General features: G+C 46.6%; 1 protein-coding gene and 1 pseudogene across 1 annotated transcript in view; both read left to right on the top strand.

Annotated features, from left to right (window-relative positions):
• Positions 1-21,593, top strand: part of CHD1 (chromodomain helicase DNA binding protein 1) — a 1,544,591-nt gene that overhangs the window by 334,151 nt on the left and 1,188,847 nt on the right. The gene's annotated exons all lie outside the window — the stretch shown is intronic.
• LOC147726886 (uncharacterized) lies at positions 1,233-19,702 on the top strand (annotated as a pseudogene).

Below are 21,593 nucleotides of genomic sequence, written 5' to 3'. Positions count from 1 at the left end.
GATGTCTGGGGCGGAGGAAGCGTTCATCCATGTTTCTGTTAGGAAGGCGACGTCTGGAGAGGTGGTGTCTAGTAGGTTCCATAGGTCAATGGCGTGCCTGTGGACCGATCGGGTGTTGAGCAGGATGCATAGTAGGTGGTTGGGGTCGGGAATCTGTGGTGTGGTCGCAGCGGGGATGTTGTCGGTGCCGATGAATTTGCAGGAGTAGCAAGAGAAAGGTCCATGGGTGTGTCCATGGGTGTGTCCAGGAGCGGCTTGGACGCAGTTGGGGGCGCGACCGGGGTTAAGGGCTAGGAGGGTGGCGGCATCGTAGGTAATGCGGGAGGGCTGGGCAGCGCGAGGGACAGGGGGTATGGCGCTGGGCGCGGTCCAGGCGCGGACGGGCGTAGACGGGCTTACCTTTGGCGCACCTTCGGAGCGAGTCACGGCGCTTTCCGGTGGTGGAGCGCTGTTCTGGTCAGTGGGAGGGCGTCTCAGCTGGGAGGCGGGGCGGGCTACAGATGACCACAACAACAACACACACAAAATGGAGGCGGAGGGGGGAGCACAGCGGAAACGCGCAGAATACAGAAAAGCGGCGATTTATAAATCAAAAATGCAAACTTATCAAAGCGGCAACCAGGCACACAGCGGCAGCAATAATTAGGCAGATTAGCAACAAGCAGTGCAGTAACGATACCAAGTGACACAGGAGGACACTGGGGAGCGACCACTCAGCCCAAGGGAGAAGCCGCCCTTTCAAGGTGCGAGAGGACTTGGATCGTCCTCTACTAGAGAAGGTTATAATCAGCAGTCTTCCTACAGGCAAGGGAATCAACGTTACCAAACCCAACGTTATCAGTCTTACGGCCAGCGCAACACTAATTACTCCCAAAACAAAAGAAAGCCTGCCTACTGCGGAAAGGATAAAAGACAATGAGTTTCATCTCCTGCCACCGCTACTGCCGCAGTCTCACATAAAAATTGGAGGAAAGATCTCAAAATTCTACTCAAAATGGTCCTCAATAACGTCCGACAGGTGGGTCTTGGACATTGTGGCCAAGGGCCATGCCCTCAAATTCGAAAAGTTTCCTCCAAACGTCCCCCAAGGGGCCCACCTACAACTCATCTCAAAGAGTTGTTTTCCCAGATCAATTTGATGTTAAAAAAGGAACAATCGAAAAAGTTCCTCAGGTACAGAGAGGAGCAGGATTCTACCCCAGATTCTTTCTAATGAAGAAAAAGTCTGTGGAATGGCGTCTTATTCTGAATTTCCATGCCCTCAACAAGTACTTGAGAAAACTAACGTTCCAGGTGCTATCACTCCAAGAAATACTGCATCTTCTTTTGGCGAGAGAATGCATGGCCACCTTGGATCACCAAGATGCGTATTTCCACATCCCCATTTTATCTCTTCACAGGAAGATCCTGCGATTCAGGGTGGCTGGCAGGGATTTTCAGTTCAAGGTTCTCCCCTTTGGGCTGCGTTCGGCACCCAGGGTGTTTACAAAGGTCCTGGCTCCGGTAGCAACACACCTCCGGCTGGAGGGAATACAAATATTTCCCTACTTAGATGACTGCCTTATCTAGGCGAGTTCTTACGCAAACACAGACAACCATATCCAACGGTGTCTGTCTCTCTTCCAGTCCCTGGGTCTCCATCAATTACAGCAAGTCACAGCTAGAACAGTCGCAAAGACAAGCTTTCCTGGGAGCAACCTTGGACACACAGCTGGTCCGAGCGTTCGTATCGGAAAAGAGACCAGAAAAAATACAGGACATGGCTCGGATGTTAATCTCAAGAAAGTCAGTTTCAGTACGACAGTTCAAGTCTTTTCTGGGAATGGTTTCTTCCTGCATTCCTTTGATACCGAATTGCCGTCTCAGGATGAGGCCTCTTCAAGAAGAACTCAACCTGCAATGGCTGCAGGTCTCAGGCTCATTCGAAGACCTCATCTGGATCACCCCTCGCATCCGAGGTGCTCTGATCTGGTGGATTCAAAGGAGAAATTTACAACTGGTTTGCGCGTTCCTCCAAGATGCTCCAAACTTCACAATCATCACGGACTCATCCCTTGAAGGTTGGGGAGCACATTTTCAAGGGCTGAGGGTCAGCGTGAGATGGAGTCCTCAACAGAAGGTCTGGCACATCAATCTGTTGGAGCTATGAGCCATCTTCCTAGCCGTCAAGTCCTTTCGCGCAATCATTCAAGGGGCCACAGTATTGGTTTGCACAGACAATACTACAAGCATGCACTATTTGAACAAACGGGGAGGAACGAGATCAGCTCTTCTGTCCAAGATATATGGGCATGGGCAATACGACACAATCAATCTTGTGGCGGTCCATGTACCGGGAATGGCAAACGTTCTTGCAGACACTCTCAGCAGGACAACGGTGTCCACCCACGTATGGGAGCTTCATCAACCAACAGTGGATCGGATTTTTCAACAGTGGGGTCATCCAGATCTAGACCTCTTTGCGACCAAGAAGAACAGCAAATGCCTGTTCTTTGCAAGCTGGCATCCCCACAAGGACTCTCAGGGGAATGCGTTTTCGATCAGCTGGTCTCAAATATACGCTTACACCTTTCCTCCGATACCGTTGGTTCCCAGAGTTCTCCGGAAGATGAAGAAAGAACCGTATCGCCTGATTCTCATTGCCCCCAAGGTGGCCTCGCCAATACTGGTTCACCGAGCTCCTTCTCCTATCGGAGAGCGAACCAATCCAGTTTCGCCCAATACCGGATCTCCTCTCCATCCAGAATGGTCAGATTTACCATCCGGACCCGACATCTCTGAATTTAGCAGCTTGACGCCTGAGTACCTTGAATTCGCCCATGTGAATTTTCCTGCAGATTGCAAGGAGGTACTAGCCAAAGCAAGAGCACCTGCTATGATAAAAATATACAGACTTAAATGGAAGAGATTCTGTATCTGGTGTCACTCGGCTGGGATTCATCCTTTTCAGGCAAGGCCAGATCAGATATTGCCTTTTTTCTTACATCTGGCAAAATCGGGATTATCTCACGCAACTCTAAAAGTTTTCCTAGCAGCCATTTCAAGGTATCTCCAGGATGGGTCCACTTCACTTTACTCTTCAAGAATTATACAGCAATTCTCTAAAGGACTTTTCAGAATGTTTCCTCCGGTATGTCGGCCACCGCCATCGTGGCATCTCAATGTAGTGTTAGCGCAACTCATGCGCCACCCTTTTGAACCACTTCACAGAGTGGATTTAACATTTCTTACATGGAAAGTATCGCTTTTGTTGGTTTTAACTTCATCTAGAAGAGTCAGTGATGTCCAGGCTCTCACGGTCCATCCACCTTTCTTGCAGTTCACATCCGATTCAGTAGTGCTCCGCACAGGAGCCAGTCATCTTAAGGACATTTTTTCCTAACCCACAATCCCCTGCGAAAAGGCCATTGCATACACTAGACATCAAGAAGTGTTTACAGTTCTATTTACAAAGGACCTCTACAATACGCAAATCTGATCAATTGTTTGTCGCCTATGGAAAGATTTGTCAAGGTCATGCATTGTCTAAACAAACAATACCAAGATGGATCTCTGCAGCTATTGACTTTTGCCATACACAAGCAGGAAGACCTTTGCAGGCAGCTCCAAGGGCTCACTCTATGAGAGCCATGTCTTCCTCGACTGCTCTTTTCGCTGGGGTACCTCTTCAGCACATCTGCAGATCAGCAACCTCGGCCAGCAGGCATACTTTCACCAAGCACTATTGTTTGGATGCAGCCAGCAGGACGGATGCTTCAGTGGGTCAAACAGTTCTGCGTAATCTTTTCAGATAAGGTGAGCCTCTGTTTCCCTCCTCCTCTTACTGCTTTTCAGACGCCTATTCATGCTGGTTATTATGTACGTTCTCATGTAACTGCAAATTTTCATGCTTAGAAATGAGTCATTTATTGCATGATTATGTGGTTTTCATATGTACAAACTGATGCTACAAATGGCGTCTTCCAAGCATGGGTGTATACTGCTATTTACTCCGATTCAGGCATGTGAATCTATGAAAGACACCCCCATACTGGAGAAGAACAATAGTTACTTACCTGTAATTTGCGGTTCACCAGTATTGGTGTCTTTCATAATTAATTAATTGATTAATTAATTGTGTGCTTATATAGCGCTGGAATCACTCCCGAAGTGGTACCTCCGAGCTTCGACCGCTGCGAAACCCTTCCTGGCTTCCCTGAGAGATGGTCCCTTAATGGGTATCTCCAGGGTGAGACCAGGCATCCCCGGCGGTCTGGTGGGGCCGTTATTGAAGATGAGGCAAGCTAATGCCCAGAGTTGCCGAGTGTGATCGCTGATCAGAGTGGGCACCGAGGCGAGAGAATTATCAAGGCCGCTGACCCTGGTCCAGAAACCTGCCGCGTCGGGAATCGAACCCTGGTCCCGGGCCGTCCTCTGCTCTCGGGTCTGCCGCCTCTAACCAGTGAGCCACACTACTTCACTAATAGATTCACATGCAACCCGCCCACCTCCGCTCAGAGGCTCATAGGCTAGATCGGTTTACCATCACTCCTGTGCGAGAAAATCTGAGATCCTGAGCCTCTGGGTAGAACTTTCTGATGGGTGCTGTCGCCTGATTGGCTGCAGTTTGGACTATACAAAATGAATAGGATAGTCATGAGTGTGGAAGTTTTTTCTCCTGTACCTTGGGCTACTTTACTTCCTGGTTGGTTATTATTAGGTTTTTTATATTTTATTATGGCATATTATTGCTTTTTTATGTACCGTGGGACTCCCACTCCGACGACGGGGAATGATTCAGGCATGTGAATCTATGAAAGACACCAATACTGGAGAACCACAGATTACAGGTAAGTAACTATTATTCGTACTAATCACATTGTCTCTTTGGTCTTCATTATATTAGGGGATATCTGTAGCCAATAAGTCCAAGGACTTTCATTTTGTTATCTAGAATTGCTCTTGTGCTAATCACAGATGCTTCCCTGGTAGATTATGGGGAGCTTTTGGAAGATCTTGAAATCAGAGAGAGATTAAACCAAGAAAAGCATATTCCCATCATTGCTTTGAATTTGAGGGCAACATCTTTAGTGCTTTAGCCCCAACAGGAAACTTTTGCCATCAGTATTTGATCGGAGAATGTGACCTCCTTGTACAATATAAAAAACAAGGTGGTGGTAGATTAAATCCATTAGAAGGATTCACTGCAGTTGCTGCACACAGCATTCCGTCATCACTGAGCCTTTGAGTTGGAACTTCTACTGGGAAATATAAGTGACTTGAGAGACTACTTCAGCAAGCGCAAACATGCATGCCCTGATGGGGGCCAGACAACCTAAAGTTGCCCTTCATATTTAACAAATGGGGGATACATGAGACTTATGGGCCAAGTCTCAGTAGCAGTTCCTCTAGATTTAAGATGTACCTTGTCCTGCATTAAAGTGAAGGGATACTAGATGTCATTTTCAAAGCACATGGGATTTCTAATCATATTTATCGTAATGGATTTTCATTGATTGAAACACTGTAGGAAATGCTGATCTTTTCCATAGTGTACCTACAGACTTATAACTATCTGTTTTAGTTGGGCGTAGAACTCTTTGCACTTTACCCCTACTATCTATAAGTAAAGTACCTGTGCTCCACCTTTTAATATGGTCAAATTGACAATCCTAATTGGCATATTTAACTTACCCAGAAGTCCTTAGTATATGGTACGAGGTGTTCCTTTGGCCTGCAAATTAAATGCCACCAGTGGACTTAAACATGTATTGTGCCATCCGCTCCAGTGGCAGTGCAAACATGGTTTCAAGCTTCCCATTGTAGCCTGATGGAAGCAGTTTTTAAACTGCAAGTTTGACTTGACAAAATGGACCCTTGTGACAATTCTAAATCTTCCCTCAAATATTGATAAGCCACCCCTAAGTAGGCCTTATAGTCCATGCGCCAAGTTATTTAAAAGGAGCACCTCAAAGCTGCTTTCACTGTAGCAAGGCTGGCTGTTGTTTAGAAAAACACTGGGATGCACTGTTAAAATTAATAATATTATCTTTATCTAGGAAACACCTAGAAATGCCATTCTAGGACTTCTTGTAATATTTATTAAAAGCCCAGTTCACTGGTGAAGTTGGATTTTTTTTAAATTAAATATTTGTCTTAAATATTAAGAAAAGGGTACTCTTTGAAAGTTACCTTCTACCTGCCTAAAAGAATCTGGAGGCTCAATTGCTTTGGTCTCCAGCTGCAGCCCTCTGAGTGCTCCAGCTCTGAATGAGGTGTGAAAACTGCTCCCAGAGCAAAGATAAAGCCTTGAGTGTGGGAGGTGTTTTTAGGTTCGAGGCATGTGGTCTGCTGAATTCATATCTGTGCATAGATCGCCGCCTAGTGTTGGGTCCGGATGATTGCACATTGTTGTCCTGGAAGAGTCTTCGAAGTATCACGAGATAGGTGGCTCCTCCCCTGGACTACAGTGCGCATGGGCATCGACTCCATCCCCAGATTGTTTTTTTCCGCCATTGGGTTCGGATGTGTTTCGGTTCCCTCTGTCGGAATCGATAGTTGTTTAATTTTCTTTACTTGAGACCAAAAGGTCTTTAGGACTCGCGTCGGTATTGTCTATCGTTCGGGTTTGTTTGATCATCGGCTCCGAACCATTGCTGCCCTTCCGCGTGCTTTCGGCGCGGACGGGCCTACACGACGCTCCAGACTACTTCATCATGGAACGAAGTCCATTTAAGAGGTGCCCAGTGTGTGCCTCAAAGTACCCGCACATCGACGTGCACCCAGTGTGCAATAAGTGCTTGTCACCGGACCACGACGAGGCCAAGTGTATGGCCTGCTCCAAGTTCCGGTCGAAGAAGACTCTCAAGCTACGCCGGGCCGCAAGACTGCAGGCCCAGAGTTCGGCACCCCCTCCGGCGAACATCTTCGAGGAGGATGTTGACGACGACACCATCCAGAATGTCTCGGACTCTGACCCGGCGTCGGAGGTCGAGGAAAACTACGACGCGGAAGACGAGGAGTTCGAGGAAGTCGTCGAGGAGGTAGGGGACGATGACGGGGCCATTGCCACCGTAGAGGATAGCTCGGAGGAGGAGCTTCCTCAGACTGTCTCCGGGGCCATCCGCCATTATGAGGCCCAGGTCGAGGGATCGCCTTCGGGCCTTACCCAAGACCTCGATACCCGTCCCACGGCTCCGCCTTCCGGCCCGGCCACGGACATTGGTGCGGCACCACTCCCGGTGCAGAAACCGAAAGTGAAACCATCGGTGTCGACGCCACCCGTATCGAAACCGAAAGCGCAAGATGCACTGGTTGGATCGAAGACTTCGGAGGCCTCGGCGCCGAAGAAATCCAAGATGGCCGTCGAGCTCAAGAGCCACGCCAAAATGGCCGATCCGAAGACTACGGTGTCGAAGCCGAAGGCGAAGACGCCCGACGCGGCTGCGTCGGCGCCGAAGTTGGTCGACGCTCTGAAGAGTCGCGTCGACACCAAGAAGGTTGATGACCATAAGAAGGCCCCAAAGAAGCGGCAGGACGACCCCAAGTCTCTGGCTGCACCGCTTCCACTTGACAAGGCAAAGGGGGGAGCTGCGTCGGCTCCGAAGACTCCAGCCTTGGTTGCCGACTCGAACCCGGCTTCGGAAGACTCTCTCGAGCCGGTCCGTCCCTCCGCCTCGTTCACCAAGAAGGTCACGGAGTCCCTTCAGCGTATTCGGGAGGGGGCCGCGGCGGTCGAGCCAAAGAACACTGTGCCGCCCAAGCCTCTACAGAAACCGGCGAAGGCGCTGATTCTCTTCACGTTGCAGCCGAAGACGGCGCCGAAGGCTTTCACTGCGAAACCTGAGGCCGGAGTGCCCTTAAAGTTGACTTCGAAGCCAAAGGCATCGTTGGTGGTTCCAAACCCGCGCCACCAACCACTGGCGGAGGAGGAGCGTCGAGAGGTGATCATCGACGCCAACACAGGCAAGCTCTCTCTCCTTAAACGGAAGATCACCCCGGAGCCGGCGTTGGAGCAATTCCGCATCCCACTTAAAAAGAAGTTGGACTCTGCGGGTGCATCTGCCCCTATGGAGCCTGCATCTCCACAAAGTCAGGAACTCTCACCCGCTCATTCTAATGTTGGGGAGGGTGATGGAGATGATGAGGATGAGTATGCTTATCCAGTTTACTCAGACCTAGAGGATGTCACTGAGCCATGGTCTGCCGGGGGCGACCCTGGGGACCCTCATTCGGGATAGGAGCCGCAGCTTTTTGCTGCAAAGACTTCCCCAACAGAAGACTCTGCGGCCTTCAACGCTCTAATTGAAAGAGCTGCAGCCAATCATGACGTCGACCTCCATGCAGACCCAGTGGACGTCGATTTTCTTTTTGACACCTTTTCAGTGGCTGAAAAAACTGTTAAGACATTGCCAATGCTCAAAGGAGTGTTAAAACATGCGCCAGAGGTTTTCAAGGAGCCCACCCGGGCAAGAGTCATTATTCCTCGTATTGACAAGGAGTACAAGGCAGCGCCCACTGATCCAACGTATATCAAAGGACAGTTGTCACTAGACTCTTTGGTTGTCTCCAACGCACGCAAACGAGCCAACTCACAGACTACGGGTGATGCTCCTCCCCCAGACAAGGAATCAAAAGTGTTTGAGGCTTCGGGGAAACGTATTGCTGCGCAGGCAGCCAATATGTGGCGCATATCCAACACGCAGGCGCTACTTGCACGCTACGACAGGGCACACTATGACACTCTAGAGACCCTTCTACAGCACTTACCAGATCAGTAAAAGGAGGCAGCTCAGATGTTGATTCAGGAGGGGAAGCTTATCACCAATGCCTCAATTAAGTGTGCTCTAGATGTGGCTGATGCCGCCTCACGAGCAATAAACACTAGCGTTCTACTGCGCCGACATGCATGGCTCAGAATATCAGGCTTTAAACCAGACATTCAAACTAGCATCCTAAACCAAACTGTCAATCCAGACCACCTGTTTGGCCCAGAAGTGGATGCCACCCTCGAAAAAATGAAAAAAGACACTGACACTGCTAAATCTATGGGTGCCCTGCAGTCCCAGCAGTTTCGGGGTGGTTCCTTTCGCCGCTCCAATAACAGAGGCACCTCAAGGGGTCAAGCGTCACAATCCACGCAATTCTATAAGAGTAACACCCAATCCTCATATACCAACAAGGGTCGGGGTGGATACTGTGGCAACAACGTCAAAGGCAGAGGACGTGGAAATAACAGCTCCAGGTCCTCCACCGCCAGCAAACAGTGACGCCTTGTCACTGCCCCCCGACCACGCAACACCGGTCGGGGGGAGACTCCAGCAGTTCCTGCCCGTGTGGAAGTCCATCACCACGGACAGGTGGGTCAGATCTCTTATCCAATACGGTTAGAACATTTCCATATGCTCACGCTGCAGCAGGTTCTCCCACTGCTTCGGCAAGGGGACTTCCTGGCGACTCTGGATCTCAAGGATGCATACTTTCACATTCCCCTGCATCCTTCACACAGACTGATGGGTCCTCCCTTTGAGCCACTACATTCTTGCGAACTTCAGTTCTTGACTTGGAAAGTGGCTTTCTTATTAGCAATTACATCGCTATGGAGGGTTAGTGAGCTGCAGGCCCTCACAATCCAAGAGCCATTCTTCCAGGTTCATGCTAACAGGGTAGTGCTCCGCACTAACCCTAAATTTCTACCCAAGGTTGTGTCTCAGTTCCACATAAACCAAACAATTGAGTTGCCGGTGTTTTTTCAAAATCCTGAGTCACTGGCGGAGCGGATGCTCCACACCCTTGACGTTAAAAGGGCCCTAATGTATTACATTGATAGGACCAAGGATTTTAGAAAGACTAAGCAGCTTTTTGTTGCCTTTGCGTCACACCACAAAGGTAACGCTATTTCCAAGGCTGGTATTGCTAGGTGGATCGTGAAATGTATTCAGATCTGTTATGCGAAAGCTAAACGCACTCTTACAATTCCACCGAGAGCCCACTCCACCAGAAAGTTGGGGGCCTCTATGGCCTTCCTTGGAAACATTCCCTTAGAGGACATATGTAGAGCAGCCACATGGTCTACCACACATACATTTACTAAACATTACTGTGTAGACGTGCACTCTAAACAGCAGGCAGCTGTAGGGAAGGCTGTTCTCAAGACACTTTTCCAAACTGCTGCAGCTGGCACGGGCGGCCGCCGCTAATGGAGGGACTGCTATGTATTCTATGCACAGATATGAATTCAGCAGCCCACATGCCTCGAACTGCAAATGCTACTTACCAGTATGCATCTGTTCTTGGCATGTAGGGCTGCTGACATTCATATCGCCCGCCCTCCTCCCCGGCGCCTGTAGCAGCTGCAGTGTTTACATATCATTTCATGGCATGGTCATCATTCACAAAGTTCACTCCATCTCGGCCACAATGGCTAAAAACAATCTGGGGATGGAGTCGATGCCCATGCGCACTGTAGTCCAGGGGAGGAGCCACCTATCTCGTGATACTTCGAAGACTCTTCCAGGACAACAATGTGCAATCATCCGGACCCAACACTAGGCGGCGATCTATGCACAGATATGAATGTCAGCAGCCCTACATGCCAAGAACAGATGCATACTGGTAAGTAGCATTTGCATTACTGTGACAGGGGGACCATTTTGGCAGTGCCCAGTAAACTAGTTTCCTTAAAAGGGGCCTAACCTGTCATAAGGAAATGTCAGATGACACATGGACAGGCCTCCTCTTTTGTGTTGTAGTAGGGCACACAGGAAATGCTGCAAAATTGTGTAAGGTAAGCCCTGGAAACATTTACCCCCTTGGTAGGGAGAAGTCAGGAATCACTCCCGTACACAAGCTGGTGCCAGGCATAAATGTGGCATCCCCTGTACCCTCCTGAGAACATTACCTATCCTGCAGAATATCAGAAGAAGACTGAACCTGCTGTATGAGACCTGAGAAGAGGGCTGAAGGACTGGACCTGCTCTTGTATCTTGGACAAGAGGAAGACCCAAAATGTTTTAAGGCTTGGGCCTCCCATATGTGGCTGTGCCTAGTGCCCCTGAAACGCACAAATCAAACCAGGGTCAATGAGAGTTGCTCCTTGGGCCCTTCATTGACTTTGGTTTGATGTGTGCTTTTCATGGACACGAGGCCCAGCCACACAAGTGAGATTGTGTTTTCACTGGGGTAAGTGGGGGGAAACTGGGTGGCCAGAATTTTGTGGATCCGTGTAGATTCCAGACGCTTGTCACACAAATGCAAGGACAATGCACTATTTTAGGCAAAGTTTGAGGTTTGCAGTGCATTGTGGTCGGAGAACAGTGCAGCTCCATGCGAGGCACGCCACTCTGACACCCCTGTGTGCCTAGTTTTGAGAAATGTCTCTATTGTCCAGTATTGGGGTATCTTTCATAGATTCACATGCCTGAATCATTCCGTGTCGTCGAGATTGAAGTCCCATGGTAACATAATCAAGCAGAATTTGAATAATGCCATAGGCTAGAATGGCTCTGAGTCATGTTTTACATAGACTAAATGCCCTTTTTTTAAAGGACATTTAGTCCTTTTAAAAAAGGACTACATTTTGAATGCAGCCAATCAGCTGCTAGCACCCCCTAGAACTCTCCTAGCAGAGGCAGTTTCCCTCAGATTATCACCAGACGTCGTGTGTGAATGGAGTCTCCCTGAGTTCTATTCAAATTCTTTCTGTAATTTTCCTGAAGATTGATCTTTCAACATGTCAGATAAGAAAGCCCTCTTTCGCCCATTTAAGACCTATGGCAGGAAGAGAGTCGTTGTGGATGATCCCCTTGTAGACTGTATTTACTACCTCCACCCGTCTCATGAGGTAAGACAATGCAAGATTGGTCGGACCTTTTCTTCTAAAACTCTGAGGGATAGAGCTGAAGAAATATAAACCTCAGAAGTGGTTCACTGATACACCTGGTCCTTTTAAACCAACAAAGAAAAGATTGGCACAGAAGCTGTAATATAAAAATAAATTTTTTATTAACCTCAGATGAGGGAGACTGCATCATACGGAACCCTCAGGCCACTGTAGGAGCCAGTCTAAGGAGTACAGAGAACAGGGGCCTTATATATGCATAGGTTACATTAGTCAGCATAAAACCAAGGGGAGGTCCTGGCACATGTAAGCATGCTTACGGACTAATATGGCTATACAAAATTTGCTTGCTCAACAAAGTGAGAGGTGCGATATTTCTCCTTAAATCAGCAAGAATAGCCTGACTGTGCTATACTAGGAGCAGGAGCATTCTAATAGCTATACCTTTCTAAGCATGTGCAAGGCTCTGGAAGAGGGAGAAAGCACGTGGCAAGCACATGGCTAACTAAGATGGCTCATTAGCACAACATGACTCGGTTCTTTAAGGCAGCTGAATTCGAGTTCGAACATGTACAGCGGGTTTTCATTTTGAAATTTTCTCCCCTATCTTTTATATGTTTGGGGTAGAGCGTATCACGTTAATTTGCCCATTTAATAAAACAAAATCTCCATCCCAATAATAACAGTCCGTGTGGATGCACAGAGAAACTGGCGTATACCTAAAGTTACAATACGTCCAATAACATTCACATTGTGAGTGAAAAAAATGTGCATAGGCAAAATGACCCCTCACGGGCGAACCACCATCGGGATACCTGATAGGTACTCACCAGATAAGCCCTGTTATCATCATTGGCGGTCATTAAGTCAAAAAGAAATGTGTCCAACAGAACAATAAGTGCAATGAAAAGAGTGAAAAGTAATATTTAAATAGTGTACAATAAGATCAATAGGTGTACACGCTACTTGCACTTTTATTCTTTCATTGCGTGCAACCTATCTAATTATAAAGCTAGGCTGGCTGCTAAATATGCATACCCTTACCATAATCCAACATGTTTCATTGCCTGGAACTTTTTAGGCAATTTCTTCAGGGCCAAAATATTTTTCGCCCCTGCATCAAAGTTGGACACACCATTCACAAGGACCTTAATCAGCCACCGTGTCTCCTATCAGCTGTAAGGTCAAGTTAAAAACGTCTGGAAAACCCCCTCATGTGAGTCTCCCTTCAGCTCTCGGTCGTTGTATCAACCGATTGATACAACGACTGATGTTGGTGTTCCATTTCAAAGTCCATTCCCTGTAGGGAGATGGACCATCTTAGTAGTTTTGGATTTTCCCCTTTCATTTGCATTAGCCATCTGAGAGGTCTGTGGTCAGTTTGAACCAGGAAGTGAGTCCCAAACAAGTAGGGCCTCAGCTTCTTCAGGGACCAAACCACAGGAAAGGCCTCCTTCTCAGTGGCACTCCAACGCTGCTCTCTCGGGGGTAGAGTCCTGCTTATAAAAGCAACAGGTTGGTCTTGGCCTTCTTCATTGATCTGGGATAGGGCCGCTCCTATCCCTAGCTCAGAGGCATCAGTCTCACTAGTAATTGCGTGGAATAATCTGGTGCTTTTAGAATTGGTGCGGAGTATGTTGCTTCTTTCAGGGTGTCAAAAGCCTTTTGGCAGCTAACAGTCCAGTTCACTTTCTTGGGCATTTTCTTGGAGGTGAGTTCTGTGAGGGGATTTACAATGGACCCATATCCCTTCACAAACCTCCTGTAGTACCCAGTCAAGCCAAGGAATGCCCTGACTTGGGTCTGGGTTGTTGGAGCTGTCCAGTCCATGATGCTCTGGATCTTGGGCTGTAATGGTTGTACCTGGCCTCCACCCACAAGGTGGCCCAAGTACACCACAGTACCCTGCCCTATCTGGCATTTGGATGCCTTGATAGTCAGTCCTGCAGAGTGCAGGGCTTGTAAAACCTTCCCAAGGTGGATCAGGTGATCTTGTCAGGTGGAGCTAAAGACCGCACTATCATCAAGATAAGCTGCACTAGGACTCCAACCCAGTCAGGACTTGGTTCACCAACCTCTGGAAGGTGGCAGAGGCATTCTTTAACCCAAAAGGCATTACAGTAAAATGATAGTGCCCATCAGGTGTGGAGAATGCTGTTTTCTCTTTTGCTCCTGAGCCATGCCAATCTGCCAGTACCCTGCAGTTAAGTCAAAGGTACGGAGAAATTTGGCTGCCCCCAATTTGTCTATACACTCACCTGCTCTTGGAGTGGGGTGAGCATCTGTCTTGGTGACAGAGTTGAGCCCTCTATAGTCCACATAGAACCTCATCTCTCTTTTTCCACCCTGTGGATGAGGTTTGAGGACCAGAACCACTGGGCTGGCCCAGGGGCTCTCAGAGGGTTCAATAACCCCCAACGCCAGCATCTTGCTAACTTCAGCTTTGATGCTTTCCTTGACTTGTTCTGATTGTTGATAGATTTTGTTCTTGACAGGGTTACTGTCACCAGTGTCCACATCATGGGTACACCAGTTGGTCAGACCAGTGGTCAGGGATAAGAGACTAGCATACTGTTGCAAGACTTGCTTGCAGTCAGTCTGCTGTTGGGCAGAGAGGGTGTCTGAAAAGACTACTCCATCCACTGACTCATCTTTTGGGCTGCAAGAGAGGAGATCAGGGAGAGGTTCACTCTCTGCTTCCTGTTCCTCATCAGTCACCATCAGCATGGTGATGTCAGCCCTGTCATTATAGAGTTTAAGGCGGTTTACATGGACAACCCTTTTGGGTGTCCGGCTTGTGCCCAGGTCCACTAGGTAAGTGACCTCACTCTTTTTCTCGAGGACAGGGTAAGGGCCACACCATCTGTCTTGGAGAGCCTTTGGTGCCACTGGCTCCAAAACCCACACCTGTTACCCAATTTGAAATTCAACCGGTGCAGCGTTTTGGTCATACCAGTGCTTCTAAAGCTCCTGGCTGGCTTCAAGGTTCTTGGAGGCCTTTTCCATATACTCAGCCATTCTGGACCTTAGGCCAAGCTCATAGTCCACAATGTCTTGCTCGGGTTCTTGGAGAGGCCTCTCCCAACCCTCTTTCACAAGACAAAGTGGTCCCCTTGCAGGATGACCAAACAGAAGTTCAAAGGGGGAAAACCCTACTCCCTATTGTGGCACTTCCCTATAAGCAAAAAGCAGGCATGGCAACAGGACATCCCATCTCCTATTGAGTTTTTCTGGGAGTCCCATAATCATACCTTTCAAGGTCTTGTTGAATCTTTCAACACGGCCATTGGTCTGGGGATGGTATGGGGTAGTGAACTTCTGCTGCACATCACACTCCTTCCAGATGTGCTTCATTAAGCAGACATGAAGTTGGAACCTTTGTCTGAAACCATCTCCGTAGGAAACCCTACCCTGGTAAAGACATCCAGGAGGGCATTGGCTACTGCAGGAGCTGTAGTAACCCTAAGGGGAATTGCTTGAGAGTATCTAGTAGCATGATTCACTACTACTAGAATGGATTTGTTCCCTGAGGCTGTGGGAGGTTCCAGTGGACCCACAATGTCCAAAACTACCCTTTCAAAGGGGACCCCACCACTGATAGTGGTATCAGGGGGGCCTTTGGGTGGCCACCTGTCTTGCCACTGGCCTGACAGGTAACACAGGTGGTCACAAACTCCTTCACCTTTTGGTGCATCTGGGGCCAGTAGAAGTGACTCACTAGCCTTTCCAAAGTTTTGGTTTGCCCCAGATGACCAGCTAGGGGGATGTCATGAGCTAAAGTTAGGAGGAACTCCCTGTACTTCTGTGGCACTACCACTCTCCTGGTGGTTCCAGGAGTGGGGTCTCTTGCCTCAGCATACAGTAATCCCTCTTCCCAATAAGCTCTGTGGGTACCACTGACAACTCCCTGTGCTTCTGAAACAGCTTGCTGCTTCAGGCTTTCATGAGTGGGACAGTCTTGCTGACCCTGGCACAGCTCTTCCCTATTGGGTCCCACCTGGGCCCATTAGTTCAACCTGGTAAGGCTCAAGCTCCATGTGCTCAGTTCCCTCTAGGGTTTCCAAGTCCTCTCCCCGAGGAGAGGGGTCTTGAAGGTTTTGCTGTGTAGAAGCTGGTCCCCCAGTCTTCTTGCTTTTTCTCTTGATTGGTTGGGCCATACTTTCAGGCTCCAAACCTACTTGTTTACACTTCTTTTTGCTCTGTGCTCAGGTTTGCACACACATCAGTCTAGGGATACCCAGCATGGCTGCATGGGTTACTTGCTCAACCTCAGCCCAGGCTGAGGTTTCCAGGTCATTTCCAAGCAGACAGTCGGGTAGCAACTTCGGAGAGACCACTACCAGTTTCAGGCCAGTAGCCTCCCCCCAACTTAATGCCACCATAGCCATAGGATGATTAGTGGTATTACTGTCAGCATTGGTGACTGGGTAAGTTTTCCCAATCAAGTATTGCTCTGTGGAAACCAGTATATCGCTCACCATTGTCACACTGGCGCCTGTATCCCTCAGGGATTTTATCCTAGTTCCATTAATGTAGGGGTATTGCAAATACTTTTTCAAGTTGGGTGGCCACACAGCTACATTGGCACACTCCACTTCCCCCAAGGAGACTAGACTTGCTTGAGTGTATTCCCAGATTTGCTCTGGGCACTCCTCTGATCCCATTTGTAGACTTGCTGCCTCAGGAGTAGCTGTACTGGGTGCCTTAGGGGCTTTGTTGTTGGGGCAGTTTTTGGCTACAGTTAAATGTCCCAACTTCTTTCAGTACAATAGGCCTTGGCGGGATCAAAGTTCTTCCCCCGATAGTGCTGAGGCACATAGGGAGTAGTTTGGGACCCACCCACCTGTACAGGTCTTTGGGGCCCTTCGGAAGGCTCAGACTTTTTATCTTGGTGATTCTTACCACCTTTCCCCTGGGGAGGTTTTGTAACAACCTTCTTTTGGTCACCCCCAGTGGTTGTCCTGGTCACCCTAGTCTTGACCCAATGGTCTGCCTTCTTTCCCAATTCTTGGGGAGAAATTAGACCTAGGTCTACCAAATGCTGATGCAGCTTTTCATTTGTGCAATTACTAAACATGTGTTCCTACATAAACAAATTGTAAAGTCCAGAAAAATCATGCACATTGTGTCCAGTTACCCAACCATCCAGCTTCTTTACTGAGTAGTCTACAAAATCTATCCAGGATTGGGTCTGGGGTTTGTGAGCCCCCCTGAACCTAATTCTGTACTCCTCAGTAGTTAGTCCAAATCCCTCAATCAGAGTTTTCTTCATGAGGTCATAGGACACTGCATCTGGCCCAGAGAGGGTCAGAAGCCTGTCTCTGAAGTTACCAGAGAACAGTTCCCACATGATTGCCCCCCAGAGAGGTTTCTTTAATTTTCTCATATCACAAGCCCTCTCAAAGGCTGTGAACCACTTGGTGATATCATCACCTTCCTCAAATTTAGGGACAATCCCTTTGGGGATTTTAGGATCATAGGATTGCTCTCTATTCTGGTTATTGGTATTGCTGCCACCAGAGATAGGTGCTAAACCCATCTCTTTCCTTTATTTTTCCAGAACCAGGAGTCTAGACTCTAGACCTGATCTCTTGGCCAACTTTGCTAAGAAGTTGTTCTCTTCATTGGGGTTCTCCCCAATGTGTACTCTGGGGACTAGCCCACCTGTGTGGTTCCTATGCTCCCTGAAGCTGACTCTTGGAGTTAAGTGTATGGAGACCCTCACTTCCCTTGAGATGGGGGGAGGATTACCATCATCATCCTCCTCCTCCTCTTCCTCTGACTGTGTGTTACCCTGTTCAGAGGGGTGGCCTTTCGCATACTCAGCCAGGAGCTCTTTGAGCCCTTTTTTGGTTGGATGCAGGCCCATGATTATCTTTTTAACTTTGCATAAGGACCTCAATTCCTTGAAGGACAAGTGTAAGTAAGGTGTGAGGTCGAGCTCCTCAACAACCAGGTCCATGGTGTCATCCTCACTAATAGCTGGATTCTGTTAAGACATTCTAACCTGACAGTTCTAACACTCTACCCTGACCATAGAGACTTTTATTTTTCTAAAGTTCTAATGGGACTTAAGCAAGGCCCTACAAGACTTTTAGTATTTTGGAAAAAACAATTTCAGAATTCTAAAGGCAATTTATGAGTTCTGTTGTGTGATCAGATGGTAACCATCCTAGGACCGGTTTCAGGGTTTCACTCTAAATCAGCCAGGATAGCTTGACTCCAGTGGCAGGGAGAGCACAAGACCCACGTCTGGGCATACCCGTCCCACTCAGGGTGACACATGCTTGTTTCTGGTCCAGGGAGGACCTGGGTTGGCAGTTAAGGCTGGACTGTTTCCATGAGACCCAGTGTCAAGACGGATTTGCATATAGGTGGGGCTGAACTGGGATGGCAAAGTGAGCTAACTAACGTTGATGGATTCTAGCCAGATCTGTGACTGGGGTGAATGTATGAAAAGTTGCAGCGCTCCGACCATCATCATCTTGTGTTTGACAAAACCGATTGAGCATGAAACTGGACTTCTAGATGTGGACATTCTTCCTTTCACGTCAATAGAAATAAATCAGCCGGCTCAGGGTAAAACAGCAACTGGATATAGCTTGTGCTGAACCGAGAACGTAAGAAAGGAAATGAAAGCTTTAAACAGCCAAACTGTCCAATGCATTAGAGTGTCAGAAGATTCTCTGATAATGATGAAATATTTGAGTACAATGAAGAAAATAAAGTAAAGAGATGGTTTACGGGTGCAAGGTTCAATATGTTACCAACTGATGAGACCAAGGCAAAAAGAAACAAGAATCTATCTGTACAATATTTGACTGTGTGACTATGAACAGTTTGAATTGATGCCACACCTACTGTTTTATTTCAAATAGAAAAATAATGGACTAAGTATATAGAAAAATGTATACAAGTAGCAACAAGGGAATAGCAACATATATAATCTTTCCTATGTCCGATCAGTATGCTGATGAACAAAACTTCGAAACACCTATAAGAAACGCATGAAAAACTTGTATGTTACTGAATAGCTCTATCTTGGTCTTTTTTTTCCTCAAGCCTTTTGCTGTCCAAAATTCAAGACCTAGACAAACAGAAAAAGGTAATTGGAGTACATCTTGGCGCCGATCCTAGCCCCCTATATGATATACATTGTATTTGGGGCGCATTGATAAAAAACAAACTGAAATGAGTTTCCAGGAATTTCCATCTTCCTTAGAGATCTGTCCTCCACTGGGAGAAACAGCAAACATACATAAATAATTCCCCTTATTGATTGACAGACTTCCTTTTCCTTGTTCTCTTTGAAGTCATCTTCTCTTTTTCGCTGCCTGCATCCCTCTATCATTGGTACCTTTTTATTACTACTTACGTATTTGAAAAAGGTATGTTTATTTGCGATATGCAAAAGCAAGGTGTCTGAATGCAAACAAAAAAAGAAAATGATTTATCTGAACGCGTTTAGCTCACAGAAGTGTAAAAGAGTAAACCTAAATATTTATCTTTCTGTATCAAGTCAAGGTCTTCCAGTCAAGGTCTCATCTATTTATGGATTTATGCAGTTCCCCTGCAACTGTACCTCAACAGTGGAAACACTTAGTTTTAAAAATCTAGACTCTATCCAATCATTTTAAGCAATTTTCAAACCCATTTCTCTTTACCTTTCCCTAACAAAATGCTTGAAAGAGAAATTAATTCACAACTACCTGCATTTTTTGAAAATAAAGCCAGTCTGAACCCTGTGTAATCAGATTCAATCCTCTTCTTATTTCATAGATGGAGGTGGTCCCATTTGTAGATGACCTAATGAGCTCCGTGGACACAGATCAAGCATCACGCTTGACCGATTTGTGCCCCATTATCTTCTACTTGAACACTTGAATAAGCATCCGGTAGTGCTGTAGCCCTGATCATTTCATACCTGTCACATTGTTCCAAGTTGTTTTATTCCCTCTATATACATCTAATTTTCCGCCTCTTAATTGAGTCAGATACTTTTTATGCGTTTGTGACCACACTGGCCTAGTCATTTCACATACCTAAACAAGAGGAATCCTACTAGCAGAGAAGTGTTACCCACAGGGGTGTGGGAGCACTTAGATTTTTGTAAAATACCCCTCACACACCAAAAGGCCCCTTGGTGTCATGCTTCATCATAGGGGTCTTCGCACCCCTCTAGCGGGATGCGGCGTGCTGCGACCTAAGACTACGCGGGAGCACTGATATCGATGACTATTGTGGTGCAAGTGATAGGGATATTTACGTGAGTGGTGGGATTTTAGTGAAGAATTAAAAAGTACCTGGCTCGTGGGTGCGCACACATGAGGTAATGTCCATAAACACGACAGATAGGACCTCTCACTTCACTTCTTTTAGCAGTTGTGAATAAAGTTTTTTCCTATACACCCATAGCACTAAGAATTTTACAATCTAACCCTAATACAGTACTGGCGTGTGGGGTAGCCAAATTTCTTAGCTGGGCGTGGGTGATCAGATTTAAAGCTATGTGATGAACCCTTTCTCAGGCAATCCCTTGTTTTTCTTTTTTTATCTAACTAAAAGCTGTAAATGTTTTAATACTGTTTTAACTTGTCTTTTTAACTATTTATTAAGTGTTTTTATTAACAACATGAATTGTATTTTTATTGTTATGTGCTTTTAAGATATTTCTATATCGAAATAAAGCTTTGTACTACACTTCATTACTCTACCTCCCTCCTTTGTTAATTTCGCTAGTCTTCTCACAGTCATATGATTTTAAAATCCATCACAACAAACGGAGTGACCTGAATTGACAACGTGCTTTGTTTGGAACTAACATTTTTTGATTGTACAGCCCTTTTGTGCCCAAGACTTATTGTGTGAAGAAAAAATGGTTTTGTGCTTGAGCAACGCTGCCCCTTTGAGGAGCTCAGCCTCTATTGTTTGGGAAGATACCAACATACATTGCAAAAGCCAATATTCTGTTAAGCGTTTCCCAAACTGTGGGTCGCGAACCACTGGTTGAGCGGTAAAGCCCAAGCAATATATAAAGATGCCTTTAAACTCTATTTTTATCTTTTTATGTTTACAGTGCCTTTAAAAACAGAGGTCAAATATCTGGGTATGTCTTCTGATAAATTGCTGCTTAGGTTTTTTCTACACGGGGATTGGAGTTTACAAACTCCTCTCACTTTGCTGTCAGAGAAATAAAAATTCAGTGAATTATGTGTCAATCTTGCAGGGGGTACCAGGAGTGTGAGAAGACTATAGGATACCATTTTTTGTAACACAATAAAAAGTAAATACCTTTAAATTTACTGTAAGCTTTCAGGAGGTAGGAATGCAAAAAGGAAGCACATTTGTTTGTAATTTGGAAGTGTGATAGAAACAAAGATTTTAATAGGATCACAATAAATCAAGACACTTTACTTGTTGATGTACACATGATAAATTGTCAACAAACCCCGATTTCCACACATTTTCATTTATGTGCATTATAGTTTTATCAGTAAAACTATGTTTGTGCAAATGTAGTGCCCATTTCAGTGGAAAACATGTGGTCTGTAAATTGTCTCATGTTGATTAAAACTAGGTGGTTCACGAAACTTTGGTATTCTAAAAATTGGGGTGTGGGTCTGAAAAGCTTGGAAGCACTGCTGTAGTTACTTTTTTCAGAAAGCTGTGTGGGATGCTTGCTGAACACTGAATTTTTCAATTATATTTGTTGTTCTTTTGCTGTACTTTTGTGCTATTTCATTCCTTTTTCATTCTGCAATTTCAAAAAACCATT

The sequence above is a fragment of the Lissotriton vulgaris genome, chromosome 3_1, assembly GCF_964263255.1.
Source record: "Lissotriton vulgaris chromosome 3_1, aLisVul1.2, whole genome shotgun sequence".
Lineage (NCBI taxonomy): Eukaryota > Metazoa > Chordata > Amphibia > Caudata > Salamandridae > Lissotriton > Lissotriton vulgaris.
The sequence above is the reverse complement of the archived record's forward strand: the minus strand, read 5'-3'. Positions and strand labels throughout refer to the sequence as shown.